Genomic DNA, 16981 nt, shown 5'->3' on the forward strand with positions numbered 1-16981 from the left:
TAAGGAGACCGGTGCCGGTAATCCCTTACCCCCCTACTACAAGTTCCCTTAGCGGGTCCCTCCTTTAACGCCTGGTCTGACCAGGCGTTATGGACGGGACCCGTTAAGGGAATTCAGAGCCAATAATGGTACCGCAATTTGCGGTACCATTATTAGCGCTTTCCCCATTCCCATTGAACCCTATGGGGGCTCAAATGGGAATGGGGAATGGCTTTTTTCAATGGGGACTTACCGGTCCCGCAAAGGTCGGACTACACGGGTAAGTCCTCATTGAACCATACCGGACCCATTATTGGAGGCAGTCATGGCGCAAATAGCGCCATGACTACCTCCAATCTCGGAATGAGGCCCCTTGTGTTTATTTGAATATGTGTCACTGTGAATCTCTGTGTAACTGCCCTACAGCTCGCATTGACCCATCTTGAGATAAGCCTGGCTGTTCAACACGCTACCAACCTGTGTAGTACAGGCGTATACCAAAGGTTGGGTTCCTATTGCCAGGAGGTCAGGGTTGTTTTAGTGCACCCAAAGGGTAATGCATAAAATCGTGCCTAACAGGGTCTAATTATTTGCCCAATAAGACATAACCCTTACCTACATACCTGGTCCAGTTAATGTTGTTGCTGATTCCCTATGCCAAAGATGGCTGATGAAACCTTCCATACTACGAGCAAAAATATAATTGTTCGGGCTGTTTCAGACTTTCTACAATTAGTCAAGAAGGCCACTCAACAGAAGTAGTCTGAAGTTCCTTGTCAGCTACTGCATGAAGGAACTGTTCATTGTCACCAGAATCTGCTCTTTCATGGCAGTAGGTTATACATTCCCACGCCGAACCTTCAATCAAGTCCTTACATGTGTCATGACAACGTTTTGGCAAGGCATTAAGGGATGAAGGCTACCAAAGAACCTATTGCTGAACACTTTTTGTGGTATCACTTATGTATTGATGTGCATGATTACCTAACCAGCTGTATTACTTGCCATCTGGTAATGCTACATCAACCAGTGATTCCTTCCACCCCATGACCATTTCCACTGATTTTATAGTCAATTTTCCAGTCTTCGAGAGGTATACAACAAATATGGTTACCATGAAGTTCCTACCAAGCTGGCACATTTCATTCCCTTTCCTCATTGCCAACTGCTCCCTCCATGGCTGCTTGTTTTCTTCAACACATCTTCCTACTCCATTGACTGCCTTCCTCCATTCTTTAAGAATGTGGTCCCAGGTTTACATCACAATTTTGGAATCATCTGTGTAAACTTCTTGGAATATGTTGTGCTCCCTCTTCTGGATTCCATCCACAGACCAATGGGCAAACTGCTTAACCAATCTCTGAAGCACTATTTGTGATGCTTCCCATTTGCTCCTCATGTAATTGTTGCCCACGCCGAATTTGCATATAATTACACCATCCATTAATTTACAGACCAGAGCCCCTTTCTGGTACTATTGGTTTCCATCTTTCGTGTTTTCTGGTGAGGCCTCTTCCTACATCTGTGGAACCTACTGCTGATGCACTAATTTTCGACATCCAGAAGGGTCATCAGGATGCCATCCAGATCCTGCACAAGAGGCAAGTTGGCTGACAAGTGTTTGCAGATCGTAAGAAGACTCTGGAACCTGATTTCATTGCTGGTGATCTCGTCTGGTTGTTGGCCAAGAATGTACTATTCTGTCTATTTGCTTCCAAGTTGGATGTGTGATGTTTTGGACCTTTTCGAATATTGAAATTCCCTTCTTCAGTCATCTTTGTTGCGGAATTTCCTTCTTCCTGGACTCAGATCCACACAGTGTTTCATGTCTCCCATTTGTAGCCATTATACCCTGATCACTTCCATGGCTGCTCTCAGCCGCCTTCCTTGCCTATTGCCACTCGCGATGGGCCTGAATGTGAAGTGTCCCAAATATACTATTCTTAATATCTTTGTGATAATCTTTAAAATGTGGTTGATTGGAAGGGGTACTCCCCATGGAACAGATTTTGGGAACCTATGGACACCATACATGCTCCTGCCTTGGTTCACCATTCTCATTGTATTCATCTCTGGAAACCAGGACCCAGGGTATTAGGGACGCGACAGACTGTCAGGGTTTCCATGCGACCAGGCTTGCTGTGGCAATGGTGGCAACATATTTGGCATGTTTCCCCGTTCATCCAAATGATCCTTGCCGAGTCTTCAACCAAGATGGCCATCAAGCTCGGAACGCTGAGCTACATCAGACGCAACCCGGAACTGTTGTTGTCTGCCTACGTTTAGGTTGGCACTTCAAAGATCTGCTCAAACACTGCTCTGCATCTCAAGGATCTGGTTAGTTCTCCTGTTCAGACTCTAAACGTTGCTTTCTAGTTCTGTCCTCCTGGATTCCTTCTTTCCTTGTCCTTTGTTCCTCATTGCCTTCCTGCCCCTCTACCTGCCTCCAGCCTCTGTTAACATTTTCTCTGCTTCTGCTGGATCCTGTGCTCTGCCTTTACTGTCTTCCCTGTTATGTGCTGGATCATGGTTCATCAGCCACCAACATCCTATTTCAGCCTCAAGGGTATTATTCCTTGGAGCTTACTCCAGTTAACAGTCTTTTCATGTACTCAATAGAGGTCAGCTGTGTTTCTGGTGAGGCTTTGCCATTCCTCATTCAGTCTCATCAAAACGTTTGTGACAATGAGAGTACCCAAATACCACTTGAGCATCACAATGTCCCAGTTGAATCCTCATATGAGTGCACAATCTCTGAATCAAAATACGGCATTTTGATCAGGCACCACAACTCTCTGCCATTTTCACTTTTTGGGTATATCCTGTAGTTTCCCCAGGCAAAGAAGCACCTCAGTTGGTGGCATTTATTATCATTTTCATTACATTAATTAATGGCTGTACAATGCAGTCTGGGTACTAGCTCCCCTTCCAAAATCCAATGACATGCTCTGACAGCTTGGCATTATTCTTATGTATGCATGTGTAATAACTCAGCTAATGGGGATTCACATAGACAGGCAAACAAGAACCAACTGTGACTAGTATGCCTATGTTGTCTGGAACTATGTGTGAATATAAAACCTTGGCCTAGAAAGTGTTAGTATTGGATGCAACCACTTATCTTAAATGGGTTGCCAAGATAATATTTGAATGGATGCAACTCTGAGATTGGCATTTCTGATCCATCTCCTGATCACAACTCCTCACCTAGCTGGAAGAATGTCTTCATGTACTTATCATGTTCAAAAGAATGGTAATCTAAGGAGAACATGTTAAATTCATTGACAGTCCCTGCAGGCATCTCAAAATGGTTATTTAAACTTAGCACTGTCCCACACCTTGAAAGCGAGGATGCCAATATATTAGAGGTAGATAAGGGTTGATGCCGACTTCTTTTTTATCTACAGGACGAGCGATGATGAATTATGAATACAAACCTGTTTTCACTTGCATAATCAAAGAAATGCACCTGCCGCTATGGGAGAGTATTCAGCAAGGAACAAGGTGGCCCACAGTTAAGTCATATAAATGTTACTTTATTGCAAGAACAGGGTTACTCCTCTCAGGGCATAAGATGATTGTATCCTAATTATCCTTGCAATAAATTAATTGCTTTTTGACCCGTTGTCAACACACTTTGATTCATGTGCTCATTTGCGGTATCTCTTCAGCTTTTTTCCAGAACGTGGATCTTTCTGTTCCTCTTTTGGTATCTCTGACTTGTGAGCCTGCATCAAGATAAGACCCTTAAGTATGAATTGCATACCAGTACGACAGAACATTACTCAGATGACCTGAAGCCCACCAGACCGTCCAATCCATTACACTGAAGAATCAACACTGACACTGAGCAATCATAACTGTAATACTGCCTGATGTGAACCGAGCCAACAGAACCTGGAAAAATAGGATATCCAAAGTTCATTTGAATACTGACAGTGGGGTACCATTCACACACACATATGTGAGTAGCCGCAATTTTGCACTACACAACGTTGAAGCTGCTTGCATATGTACATGTGAAAGTGTTCAAAAACACCAGTTTCCCTATACACCCGTATGGTGATTATGAACAGCATCCTATACAGCAAAGCAAGCAGCTACTAGGCTGCTTGCTTAAATGTATGTGAAAGTGTACACATACACACGTGAAGGCAGCTCCACAGTCATTACAACCTGATTGGCAGGCTATAATCAATCTGCGGCCTATACCAGTTAGTATATGCTGCAGATTGACCAATCAACTTTGCTAAACAAAACTGAGTACATGTGTCACAGGATGCACCTGTGCCCATGCCTTTCATGACAGTGAAGGCATACATTCCAGGTCACTTTGACATTGCAGCAGTGAGTAGGCATGTAGAACGGTGTAACATGGCTCAGAAGTGGGTTGGTGCAGTGCAGACGTGTATGTTACCAACTATCTACATCAACAAGTACATTATAATGTCAATCAATAAACATGAAGGCAGTGTAAGGGCAAGTTAAGGCATCACGTGCAATGTGCATGCAATGGGTACAGGTACCCCCCACCTTAGTGAAAATTCAGGGAGGCATTGCATGGCAGTGAAAGGTTGAACAGAGAACTGTGTATTGGCAGACAGTGTTGAGTAGTGTCAATTGCATCATCTGAGTCAACTGACAACACAGCAGATGAGAATGGGACAGTAAGCAGGACACATGATGAACCATCTTTAGTACACCAATTTGTGCAGAAGGCACTACACCAGTCGACCTCCCTGACCACTCCCACCACATGGAGGACGCCCAGATGAGGCGCCCCTCACCTTTTGTGGCCTCCCAACCATGGCACAGATGTAGTAGTGCCAGTGGGATGTGTACACGACAATTTTCCTGGGCAATTGGGGTGAAGGGGGTAGGTACTAGATATAGACAGCAGCCCTGTGCGCCTGCAAGGCTGTATGTGAACCCAGTGAGAAAATGATGGGTAACGCAACACTCAGCTACCTCAAAACTGCAGTAAAACCGTGTACGCATACGCACGTGTGTGGAAATAACCTCCCACAGTACGCAGTGGCACCCAGGACCACGAAAAACACGTACGCATGAGACACACAGGCTACTATGACCTCAAAAACAGGTAAGCAATACACAGGGGGACCCGCAGTGGTCAAAATAGCATACGCGACTCACCGTCTGACTAGCATGGTAATGAAAAACACGCATAGGCAAGACCCCCGCCAAAAGAAGAGATACGTCCTCAATCCGCTGTGAAGTAGTGATGGCATGTGAAACAACAAGAAGTAGCAACACAAGCGTCGGCCTCCACGAAAAGCACGTACAGCGAACTGCTGGGCCCCGCTCACCTTTAACCCGTGCTCAGGAAAACACCTGCGTGCATCACGTCACTTACGCGCTTAGGCCCTTTCCTCGAATTACACGCATTAACATGCGGACGTGATGTTTTTGCACATGCAGAGTCACTATGCACCCGTACGAGGGAAACGCCCGCGCGTGTCACGTCACTTACGTGCTTACGCACTAAGGGCCTTTCCTCCAATTACACGCTGACATGCTGTTTTTTCACGTGCCAAATCACTCTGCATGAAGCTAGCCATGCGACAACACACAGAAGACCACACTCCTGCCGAGAAGGCCATTTTACTGCCCCCCAGGGCCCCAGGGAGCCTCCTAAAAGCCATCTGCTGCTGTAGGCCTGCCGGCCTGCCTGCTGCCAACAGTGCCCTGCCATTTGGTGCCTGCACATCAGCCATCTGCTGGGATTCATTTGCTATCACCACCCCTGCTGGAACAGAAGACGCCCGAAAGGTGTCTCATCGCTCCACAGCCCAGCCCCAGGACCCAGTTGCCCACCCACACCTGCCTCGGGGGTTGCCATGTCCGAACCAACACCATCCGGCACCAGTGGCAACCCCCCAGCCGAGAGGCAGAGGGCTGCCAGCTTCAGTGCAAATGAAGTTGGCATCCTGGTGGAGCAAGTCCTGGGGTATTATGATGCCCTCTTCACACCATGGAAGGACATAGTGGGTGCCATTCACACGGAGGGGGTGGCACCCCACGACATCAAACATGTCCAGAAGTGCTGGGAGGACTACAAGTCCAGGACTCTCAAGAAGGCCCGGCACCTCTTGGAGGCAGCGGATGCAGTGGGGCACAGAGGCCAGCTTACCACCCAGCAGATGGGGGTCCTCGAGTTCATTTGCCCAGTGTTTCACCACCAGATCCTCAGGATACAGGCCGGTCTGGAGTTGAGCGGTAAGTGCCCATGCATTCCCGTTTAAAACAGTGCATGTTGCAGTGTGGTGGTAGTTAGCTACTTGGCTGTATGTGTGACATGGGTCATGTATGCAAGTGTGTGTGCAGGGACATGATGGTGCTGCATGTGAGTCCAGTCAGGCGTGACCCACATGGATGGTGTATGTGTTACAATGCATCGTACAGGGCAGCATGCAGAATGCACACATGTATGCATGCCTGTGTCTGTACTTGGACATGTTTGGGGTGTGAGAGATGGGTGCTGCTGTCATGGACATGCATGGTGTACATGTCCATTTGTCTGAGTAGTGTGTGAGTGACTGGTAAACGCCATGGATGCATGACACATTTCTGTGACGATGTGTTGATTCACTGATACAGTCTAGTCACCCTTGTATCCACTGTGTCTGGGGCTATACGAGGCCAGATGCATGACGCTCCGGTGATGTGTGTGCATGTGATCAGCATGTCTCATGATGCATGTGAGTTTCAACCCGCCATTGGATGTTTCTACGGTGCCTTGGACATGGATGCAAATGTTTCTTGCATGTGCCATGCCTGTTCCTGCATGTGTTGCCTGCACTGACCCATGTGTTGTGGAGGGACATGATGGAAGTGACGTTTGACAGTGCCACTCATGTGCTATTGCTTTCTATCTAGGGGTCTATTGTACAGTACCCTAATGATTGTGTTCAATGTCTCCCTTTACACAGTGGCGAGTGAAGAAGAGGGCGGAGACAGCACTGTGGAGGAAAGCGGCAGGGATGCCAACACCTGCCGGCGATGCAAGGCCCAGTCACCCTCCCAGGATATTCCATCATCCGAGAGCGAGGGGACTGGTGCCGCGTCCGCCACTACGGCTGCAGCGGAAGGGGTGGGAGAGCCCCTACAGCGGCTTGTGACAGTGGAAGACGGTGTGGGGCCATCCAGGTTGGTGGTGTGTACAGAGGAGGAGGAGGCCACTTCAGAGCTGGACATGGGGCCTGGTGGGGGTGGTACCACTGGTGTAGTGGTGCAGTCGAGGGGCAGGGGCAGGAGGCAGCACAGGTCACCACAGAGGGGCTTGTGCATGTCACTGTCCCTGACACTGTGACTGCATCACCATGCACCAGCAGGGATGCCCCATCCCAGGCACGTCTGCAGTAGGGGGGGTCCATGTCTTCTGGCACTCCTCTACCTGCGGACGTGGGGACCCGTGACCGGATTGCGTCCATCATGATTGGTGTCGCGTTGCGCACATGTGTCATTCGTGATGACGTGCGTGCTTCCTGGGGGGACCACGCACGTCATCATGAAGAGATGTGTGCCAACGTGGGCCAATTGGGAGGGATCATGGTCGGGGGTTTCGTCCATGTGTCGGCCAGTCTTGCGGCCCTCTCCTCCTCTGTGCACACTATACATCAGTCATTCTCTGTGCCGTCTTCCGGCCCAGATGACAGCAGGGCCCTCTGTGGACCTGCCCCAATCAACGCAGCCAGGCTGGTGGAGAACCCATCCCTGCCACAGTCGGGAGTCAGAGCTCCAGCACAGGTGGTCACCCCAGCAACTGGACCTCTGGCAACGGATGATGTGCGGGCACATTCAAGCAGGGCAACTGCACAACGGCCTTGGGTTTTGCCATCTACCAGGAGGCAGTCGTGGTGGCGGCGGCAGGCAGCAGAAAGGTGGCAGCAGGCTCGGCGTAGGAGGCATGTGGCCTTGGGGCCATCTACATCATTGGGGCAGGCATCGGCCGGCGGGCAGGAGGACACATGATTGGGAGTGTCTTCCGTGTGGCAGCGGTTGAGCCAGCAAATAGGTGCAGAGCGGCGGCGGGCAGAGCGGGCATGGCTCACAATGGTCAGGGCGGAGAACTCCATGCACAGGGCATTGAGGCGGGCTGAGTGCCTCGAGGCAACTCGCAGGGAGTTGGAGGCGGCCATGGCTGCATCCCTGCGAGACCTCTAGGCCAGGAAAGAGGCCCGCCTCTGGAACATCGACGTGGAGTTCGCTGATGCCCTGCCCCGGAACATCAAAAAGTGAGCCGTCGGACTAGCCTGCCGCATTTGTATATAGTTATTTAGGTTTAGGTTTCATTTGGTTTATATTTTTATTTGGAGTTCACAGACTTTGCTCCACTTTTGTATATAGTTGTATTCTAGATAGGGTTTTAGGTAGGTTTCCTTTTGTTTTGGGATAATGGACTCTTCAGACTTGTGTTTTCATTATTACGGACTTGTACATACTTTTTATTTTATTTTCACATGTTCTCTATGCTCTTCATCTTGGCCTTTATTTCTATGGACTTTGGGTATGGACCACATTTATTTTGTCATGTTTTGGATTTTTATTTTTCCTTGCATTTCACTTTCTTTTTCATATTGCTTTCATTATTTCTTTATTTGTATGTGTGATTTTCATATTGTCATTTGTTTTTATTTTTAATACATTTCATAATTCTACATTCTTGGTGTGGTCTACTATGATTTCATTTGTGCATGTCTCCATGGGCATTGGCTCATTCATGTTTTGCCACTGTGTGGCTCTGTAGGACATTTGTTGATGGGCATGCTGGTTCTTTTCAGTCTATCATGGAATGGGTGATTTAGTCGGGAGTGGATGCAGTGGATCGTTTTGTGTTTGTACTGGGGGGTGGTGGTGTGAGATTTGGGTTGGCATTAGGGCCATGGGTCTGTATAGTTATGATGTGGTGTTTGGGGGGACGTGATTTGGGGCCTACTGGAAGGTGCCCGTCAATGGGGGGGGATATGAGTCGGGGCCTGCTGGAAGCTGCCTGTCAATTGGGGGGGTGGGGACATGAGTCGGGGCCTGCTGGCAGGTGCATGTCAATGGGGGGTGGGGGAGACATGAATTGGTGCCTGCTGGCATGTGCCTGTCAATTGGGGGGGGTGGGGTCATGAGTTGGGGCCTGCTGGCAGGTGCCCATCAATGGGGGGTGGGGAGGACATGAGTCAGGGCTCCCAAGTGCATGTTGCCATGTGGCCTGCATGCGGGGCATGGGGAGGGTGGATGGGATGCCTGCGGGGCATGGGGTGGGTGGATGGTCTGCCTGCGGGGCATGGTCAGGATGGATGGGCTGCCTTCGGGGCATGGTCAGGGTGGATGGGCTGCCTGCGGGGCATGGGGAGGGTGGATGGTCTGCCTGAAGGGCATGGTCAGGGTGGATGGGCTGCCTGCGGGGCATGGTCAGAGTGGATGAGCTGCTTGTGGGGCATGGTCAGAGTGGATGGGCTGCCTGCGGGGCATGGTCAGGGTGGATGGGCTGCCTGTGGGGCATGGGGAGGGTGGATGGTCTGCCTGCGGATCATGGGGAGGGTGGATGGGCTGCCTGCGGGGCATGGTCAGAGTGGATGGTCTGCCTGCGGGGCTTGGGGAGGGGTGTAGGGTGGACCCCTGTGGCGTGGTCTGGCTGCAGGGGGTGCATGTGGCTTCTCACCACACTTCTACGTGATTCTGGGGGTGAGAATTACACGTGATTTTGCTGGCACAAAAGGGGTACGTGTATTCCTGGGGTGCAAAGGGAGTTTTACCCATGATTTCACTGGCGCGAGTAGGGTACACATATTCCTGGGGTGCGCAGGGAGTTTTACACATGATTTTGCTGGCACGTGAGGTCTGAGTTGCGTTTTTAGCGCGTTTTCGTGGTTGGGGGGCTGTTTGCTGGTCCACTGGCCTTTGCACCATGTAGGGGATTTTCGAGATCTTTTTGGCGCATGGGGCGGGGTTGGGAGGTGAAACTGGCGCTTCTGTAGGGTCGCTGCACCCCTCTGCGCCACAGCTGGTTATGGATGTAAGAATCCATTAATACGCTGTGAATGAAAATTGGTTTTGGCGCACGCAGCTTGCGCAGTCTGGCGCACGCTCCGTCTCTGCGCCAGCCACGTGCACTACTTCTGTGTTAAATTCTATGAATTACCCCCTTAATGTAAGAACATTTCAATCCTCCAGGGGGAACTGGGCTTCCTGGTGGTGTTTCAAACTGTGTTTTGAGGATGAAATTTGGGTGTATATTATCAAGTCTCACAATCAATGAAGGTTTTTAGTGTATTTTATGAAATAATAGCTGGGTCCGACTACAAATGTAAATATTAATAATATTATGTTGGTTCGTGTAGACAAAGGATAGGTGTTCATGCTACCCCTCACGCTGCAGGCTTTTGAACAATTGTGGTCTTAAGAGAATTATTTTATTGGAAGACATTGCACTCACTCAGCTTAATGTTATGATATGGACTAGAGCCCTGAAGCTCAAAAAAGAGGCCCAGTGGCCGCATGCAAACAATTTAATTTCTCTGGTGCTTTATGCCAAAGTGCGTGATCACGCCGAAATAGGATGCAAATCAATTCGTTCAACTGTAAGAAATCTGCTTGATTTGTTCAATAGCGCTGCCTTTTTTGGATTGGACGAAACGACTAGACCTTAACTCTAAATGCCACAATGGCTTAGGTTTTGTTCTAGACCTTATTCAATTTAATTTACTCTGCTCTAGATGTACTGTTCTGCAAAGAAAATAGCCATGATCTTATTTTATTTCCAATATGATAATATTACGAATTGCTCTGATGCGATGCCTTTTTTATTCAGTTGTAATGACAATATTTCTGTACAATATTCAGGGTTTTGGGAAAAGTACACTGTTGAGATGCTGTGGCACGTTATTCAGATACCTTTTTTGCCTGATGTGTTTTAGCTCGACTATGTTTTATTAGGGTGCCTGTTTTTATACTTGTATTGTTTTCGTAGTTTTCCTTTTCTGTTTTTAATAGAAATTGTAAAAGTGTTACCTTAGAAATCTAAATACAGGTTTACTGAATGACTGATTGACTAACTATCCTACAAAGGCCCATCTCCAAAAATATGCGCTGTACCTATGTGTTGTGTTGTGCAGTAAGGCTATTGTGCCTGGTTTTGTAACATTCACTCTGCAAGGGTTTCTGCTTAATTCACTGTCTTCATCTGAAACCCAGTGAAGCAATTCTGTGGGTGAAAGAACATAATCAGGAATAGTAGAACATTAAAAAATGAAAGCGAAAAAAAATATTTGTGTAAATGTGGCAATGCAGTGACCCTGTACCCACAGAAAATGGCTGAACACAACAGAAAGTGAGTATGAACCTAGGAGAATAAAGACAAGATGTGCAGTGCCCCAGTGATGCCTTCAGACAGTCAGTTTATGTATTTATGTATTTGTGTACTTATAGTTTGCATGTTAGGCGCTTATACAGCAAGTCAAATATTGTTTCAAAGGGCCCACATGGTGAAAGGTTGGAACAAGGGAGTGACACACTTTACAAAACACAATATTTAAGAGAAGTGGGGGGAAAAAGGGCGAACCTACTATGCCTTGTGAGTATTCAGAAAGTTCAAGTGCACCAAGGAAAAGGGCAGAGGGTGTAAGTGCTGGGGAGTGCGAGCTCACGGGTGAGCCACAGATGGCGTGCTAGGATTGTTGAATGCTACATGACCTGGAGCAGCATTAGGTGTAAGTTCGAACCTCCAGGGCGGAGGGTGTGCCGATGCAAGTTCTGAGGGTAGACTTGAGCTGGGCCGGTTAGGTGTGAGAGGTCAGGGGCCCAGACGATACATAAGGACCCCAGACACCAGTCACAGCAACTTTGGGATTAGCAGAGGAAAGAGGAAGGAAGAAGGAGGTAAAGAGGAAAGTCTTAAGGAGCTTGCAGAATTTAAAGAGTCCTGATCAAGGCACAGATGGAGGTGGAGGCCGTCCTATAGGTGGGAGCCAGCTGAGGAAAGTGATTAAACGCCTACCCTCTGTTTAGCAAAATGTTTTCCAGACAAAGAGTTGGTGCCACAGGAACGTAGCGGTCTAGAGGCAGAGATTTTTGTAAAATAAAGTTAAAGTGTGGTCCATGGGCTTAGGCAGCCTTGAGGATGATGCAGAGGGATTTGAATGTCATCCATGCAGCAACCCAGAGCCAGTGAAGACTTTGTAGGGCAGGAGGGATGCAGTTCCTGGGCTTAAGGCCAAGGATGAGTCTTGCTGCCCTATTCTGGATTAGCTGGAGAAGTCGCAGAGTGGAAGATGGTAGATTCAGGAGGAGGCTATTGCAATAGTCAAGCCGAGAGAGAACCAGGGCTCGGATAACATGGACCCTCTGGGGGAAAGTGAGAAAAGCGAGAATTCCTTTGAGAAGGAAGAGCTGAAAGTGGGACTTCTTGGCGCTGTCCTGAGTGTGAGGGAGGAAGTAGAGCTTGGCTTAATGAATCATACATTAACACATTTTAGAAGATTGTATTTACCTCCTCATTGGATTGACTTGTTTTGATGCCCAACTGGTGTCCTTTGCTCCACACTTAATTTGGACTTACCTAAAAGAAAGCATTAAAAGAGATATCCTAAGTGTGTACACATTGATATACAAAATTAATATTCATGATATGGGTAGCCTGTGACCCCACAGGGCCTGGTTAGTGTGGCTACATGCTTGCTCAAAGAGGCAACACCTAGAAATAAAGATGCAGACACTTGGGTAATAAAGTATTTTGATTAGAAGTGTAGTGAGTGGTTTATGTATTTACTTGAGTGTGTCTTTTGGACTAAACCATCCAACCAAACATGGGGCTGGATGGAATGTTAAAGGAAAAGTAAAAGAAAGGAAGGAACAATGGAATAGCCCAGGCATGCTCTTGGCAGAGGAGAGAAAATAATCCAAGAAGGATTTAAAATAAAGACAGTTTAAAAAAGACAATTGAAGAGGGGGAGACGATAGAAGAAAATGAGAAAGACTTACCTAGTGGGTCACTGCCTTGAGCGGCCCTGCAGGGCGTAAATATCACTGTGGGAGACACACCCCACCAGGAATTAATCCAAGGGGGCCGAGCTGCTTGTGTCAGGGGAAGCTCGGCTGCCCTGGCCATGTGGGATGTCAGCCTGTCCAGGGGTCAGACTGGATTGGACGAGCAGTATCCTGGGTACAGGCATCATGGCAGGTGCAGCGCATGTGGGGGATGGCCCAGACCAGGGTGCCTGCCTGTGTCCCGTGATGGCCCAGTTTGTGGCCATCAAGGGGGGCTTGCATTGAAGTGCGCCCTGGCTGTGTATGCAAGGAGCAGCCCGGGAGGTCAAGAAGAGAGTGCAGTGAAGCCTTCTTCACCAAGGAGGGTGAAGCAGTGAGCATCAAGTCCCGAGTGGACCTCAACCGCCAACCTGGTTGAAGAGAAGGAGGTGGCAGTCCTGTGTTGAGAGTCCTGGATAAAAAAATATTTTAAAAAGCCCTGGTCTGCCCAGCAGAGCAGCACGGGTGATGGCAGATGCACGCCCCCTGCTTCTTGCGATGCATTGCAGAGGGGGCAAGCACAAAGCCCCATTGAGGACACGGAGCATGGCGTTGAGATTAGCGCCATCGCCATGGCAACTGGGACACTGCCAAAGACACAATGGTGCTACATGCATGGCAGTGAGTGATGGTGGTCCCCTAGCCCACTGTACCCACCCTGAATATCAAAAAGGCCTGTGGGCATGCTGTGAAGTGGTGGAAGACCCCCACCCGTGTAGCGGGCTTCCCAGGACATGAATGAAGCGCTGTATGTGCAGTGAGTGTGGGTGGCCCAGGGTTGTGGACAGAGGACACCCTGAAGAAAGAAGAGGGGTCAGGGCCCCATTAAGCATCCATCAGGGGACAGGCCCCAGCCTACAGTCATCCAGCCGCCAGCCAGTATCCAGGCATCATCCAGCAGCAGCCCTGCATCCACTCACCGAGATCTAGTGACACAAGCACAGACCTCAAGGTACTGTAAAGGGGTAACTGACTGCAGCATTCACCCCATTATGACATAGCGCTGTATATTGCTGTAAGTCAATGTATATTTGTATGTGTAGTTATATGCAGATATTTAGTGATATGTAGGGTAATTGCTAAGTAGGGGAAAGTATAGAGTTGGAGTAAGTAATGGGGGTATGTTAAGTAGGGGTAGGACATTATTCAGAGAAGGCTATTTATTAAAGTTGGGGGTCGAAGGGGAGGCACTCTGGTGTGAGGTTGCGGAATAGTATGGCAGCCGGCCTGAGGACATCTAGCAAGATCGGACCACCCACAGAGGACATCCTCTGGCCTCATACTCCATGTGGGTGGTACCTGAGATTAAGTAGGGGGTCTGTTGCATCAGACTCACCCTAAGCAACCCTCTTTTCCCTGCAATCATCCTTGTTTCCCTGAAAGGAAGGGTAAGCTCACATAGTGGCTCCCCAGTCAGTTGGAGCTCATACCAGGAGACTGCTAGGGAAAAGTGAAAAGATGTTAGTGTGTTTATTAAATAATGATAGATCCCCATTGGGCTCCCTATACAATTCACTCTGGTCTATGTGTCCCTTAGTGTTCAAAGGAATCAGAGTGTGGCCCATCTCCTGTTAACAACAGTCTTATTTTAGTAGTGCCCATCCATACCCAGCAGAATGAGGGCTGCGGGTGGTGGTATCCATGACAATTGTCGTTGCTCTGGAGATTACACCCTTGCACGGACCAGGGCCGGGAAACCGGGTATACATATGTTCTCCCTATAATTCACAAAGTGGTATATCACGAATGAAACAATTAAATACCATACTCTAAAAATATATTAAACCTACTACTGCATTATCTTGAAATGCATTATAGAAAATATATTCAATTGTCTATATACAGACCAATGACTTACTGTCCATAGAACTCAATCAACAATAACAAAATCTAACAAAAGAAACAGTGTACAGCTCTTTAAATTAAAACACAAGAAAGTTAACTTACAACCCTAATGAAATTAACAAAAGGTACATTTTGGCTCATTACATGTTTGCTGGTCTTCCGGCGGTAAATCTGCCAGAATACTGAAAACTGAATTACTACTGGTACTCAGTCTTGGGGTATTATCGCTGGATTACAAGCATTGGTAGATAGTGTTAGTCCCCATTACATGGAGACGCATTAGACTGTTAGACTGCATTGCGGATTGTGCCAGTATTACCGGCACCAGTAATACTGGTGCTGGTAATACCTGTGATCTTTGACTGTAAGGTGGTGGAATAACCTCCAGCTCTTAGAAGGAATCTGTAAACTGTGTGCGCTTCTAGTCATCAAACTCAAACTCTAGATTTGCCATTTCTTAGCACATCAACACTTTCTAAAGTCCAATTAAAAGATTCCTGTGACTCAACAACTTTTGCTTTTGCACTCCTGTTATAATATTTACAAAGAGTGTCCAGGGTGAGTCACAGAACAAATGCACACTTGCATTTATTTAATCAGCAATCTTAGCGTCCTTCCTCATCATCGATCGAGTCTGCATGTGCTGAACTTCTTCTTAGAGTCTTGCTTCAGAATCAACGTTTGGGGGTGCATCAGTCTTGCCAGCGTAAGGCTTTACATTGCCCGAGTGTATCCATGTGTGTCTTTCTTGGACTTTTACTGCTGAGGGAGTGACATTCTCAACAATATAGGGACCACTAAAATGGGGCTTGTGCCACTTCCTTATGAAGTTGCGCACTAGGACTGGATCTCCAATAAATAATTTAGGTACAGGAAATAATTCTTGCAGTCGGGTTGCTGAATGGTCTTCATCTGTGTCCTGAGACTGGCACCCCTTGTGCTTGAGTTGATCTGAAATGACAAAGATACTAGCGGTCACATATGTCAAATAAGCACGTAACTAATTTCCTGATATTTCTGCAGTGTTCTGTGCATCCCTTCTGCTCCTCGATGGAGGAGCCAAAGGCGTTCTCATTCATCTCCCTGTTACTAGCTTTTCGGGTGTGAGGTGGTGTTCCGACTCAGGCTGATTCCTTAATGCATATAATGCAAGGGGCAGGCAATAAAGCATCCCTTCTTCAATGTCAATTTCAATTTGGCAATTTTCTCTCTAAGGAGGCCATTGTTCTCTCACATATCCCGTTCGCGTGTGGGTGATAAGCATAAAAAAACATGTGTTTTATACTAAGCAATAGGTTAATCTGTTCAAACACTTTGTTAATAAAATGGGACCCATTGTCGGATCCCAGCACCCCCATCTAGGAAAGACTTCTTGGACTAAAATCTTCACTGCACAAGTGGCATCAGGGTGTGTACAAGTACCTGCTTAGAAAAGGGACACACCGCCACTACCATGTACATGTATCATCTACATAGTTGCAGCATATCAACATAGTCAGTATGTAAATGCTGAAAAGGACTGTTCGGTCAAGGAATCCCTCCTGTGATCATTGGCAGTGTGTGCCCAGCGGTAAACTTTTGACATACGATGCAATTTACTACATTAAATACAAGGTGTTCTAACATGTTTGGTATGAATCAGTCCTCCTCAATAGCTGCTGCAAGGCTTTCCCTAGTTACAGGCATCACCGGCTTTTCAGTGCTGTCCTGTCTCCCCAATGCTTCGGAGGGGAATAAAGAACACCCCATTTGTTTCCACAATTCCTGCTCTTCCTGTGGTGCACTGCCTTGATCCTCCATCAACTGGGTTCCCGATAAATGATCAAACTCTTTGTTTACAATCATAATTGTGACTACTTTCTCCTGTACATCTGGAGGATCAAAACTTGAAATACCTTTTGGCCTCTTCTGCGGCTTTGTTCCCATGAGAAATAAAGTCAGTTCACTTAGTATGTGCTGCGCATTGACTATTGCAATGGCTACTGGGAGCTGTAGTGCCTTAATGACCCTGATCAATAATGCTGCATGTTGCACTGGAGTGCTGTCCACTCAGAGGTAGCCCCTCCTTTACCAACGTGCTAGCCCTGCATGCACGGTTGGCGACACATAGGCATTGTCACTG

The sequence above is a fragment of the Ambystoma mexicanum genome, chromosome 7p (assembly GCF_040938575.1).
Source record: "Ambystoma mexicanum isolate Mex_15411 chromosome 7p, UKY_AmexF1_1, whole genome shotgun sequence".
Lineage (NCBI taxonomy): Eukaryota > Metazoa > Chordata > Amphibia > Caudata > Ambystomatidae > Ambystoma > Ambystoma mexicanum.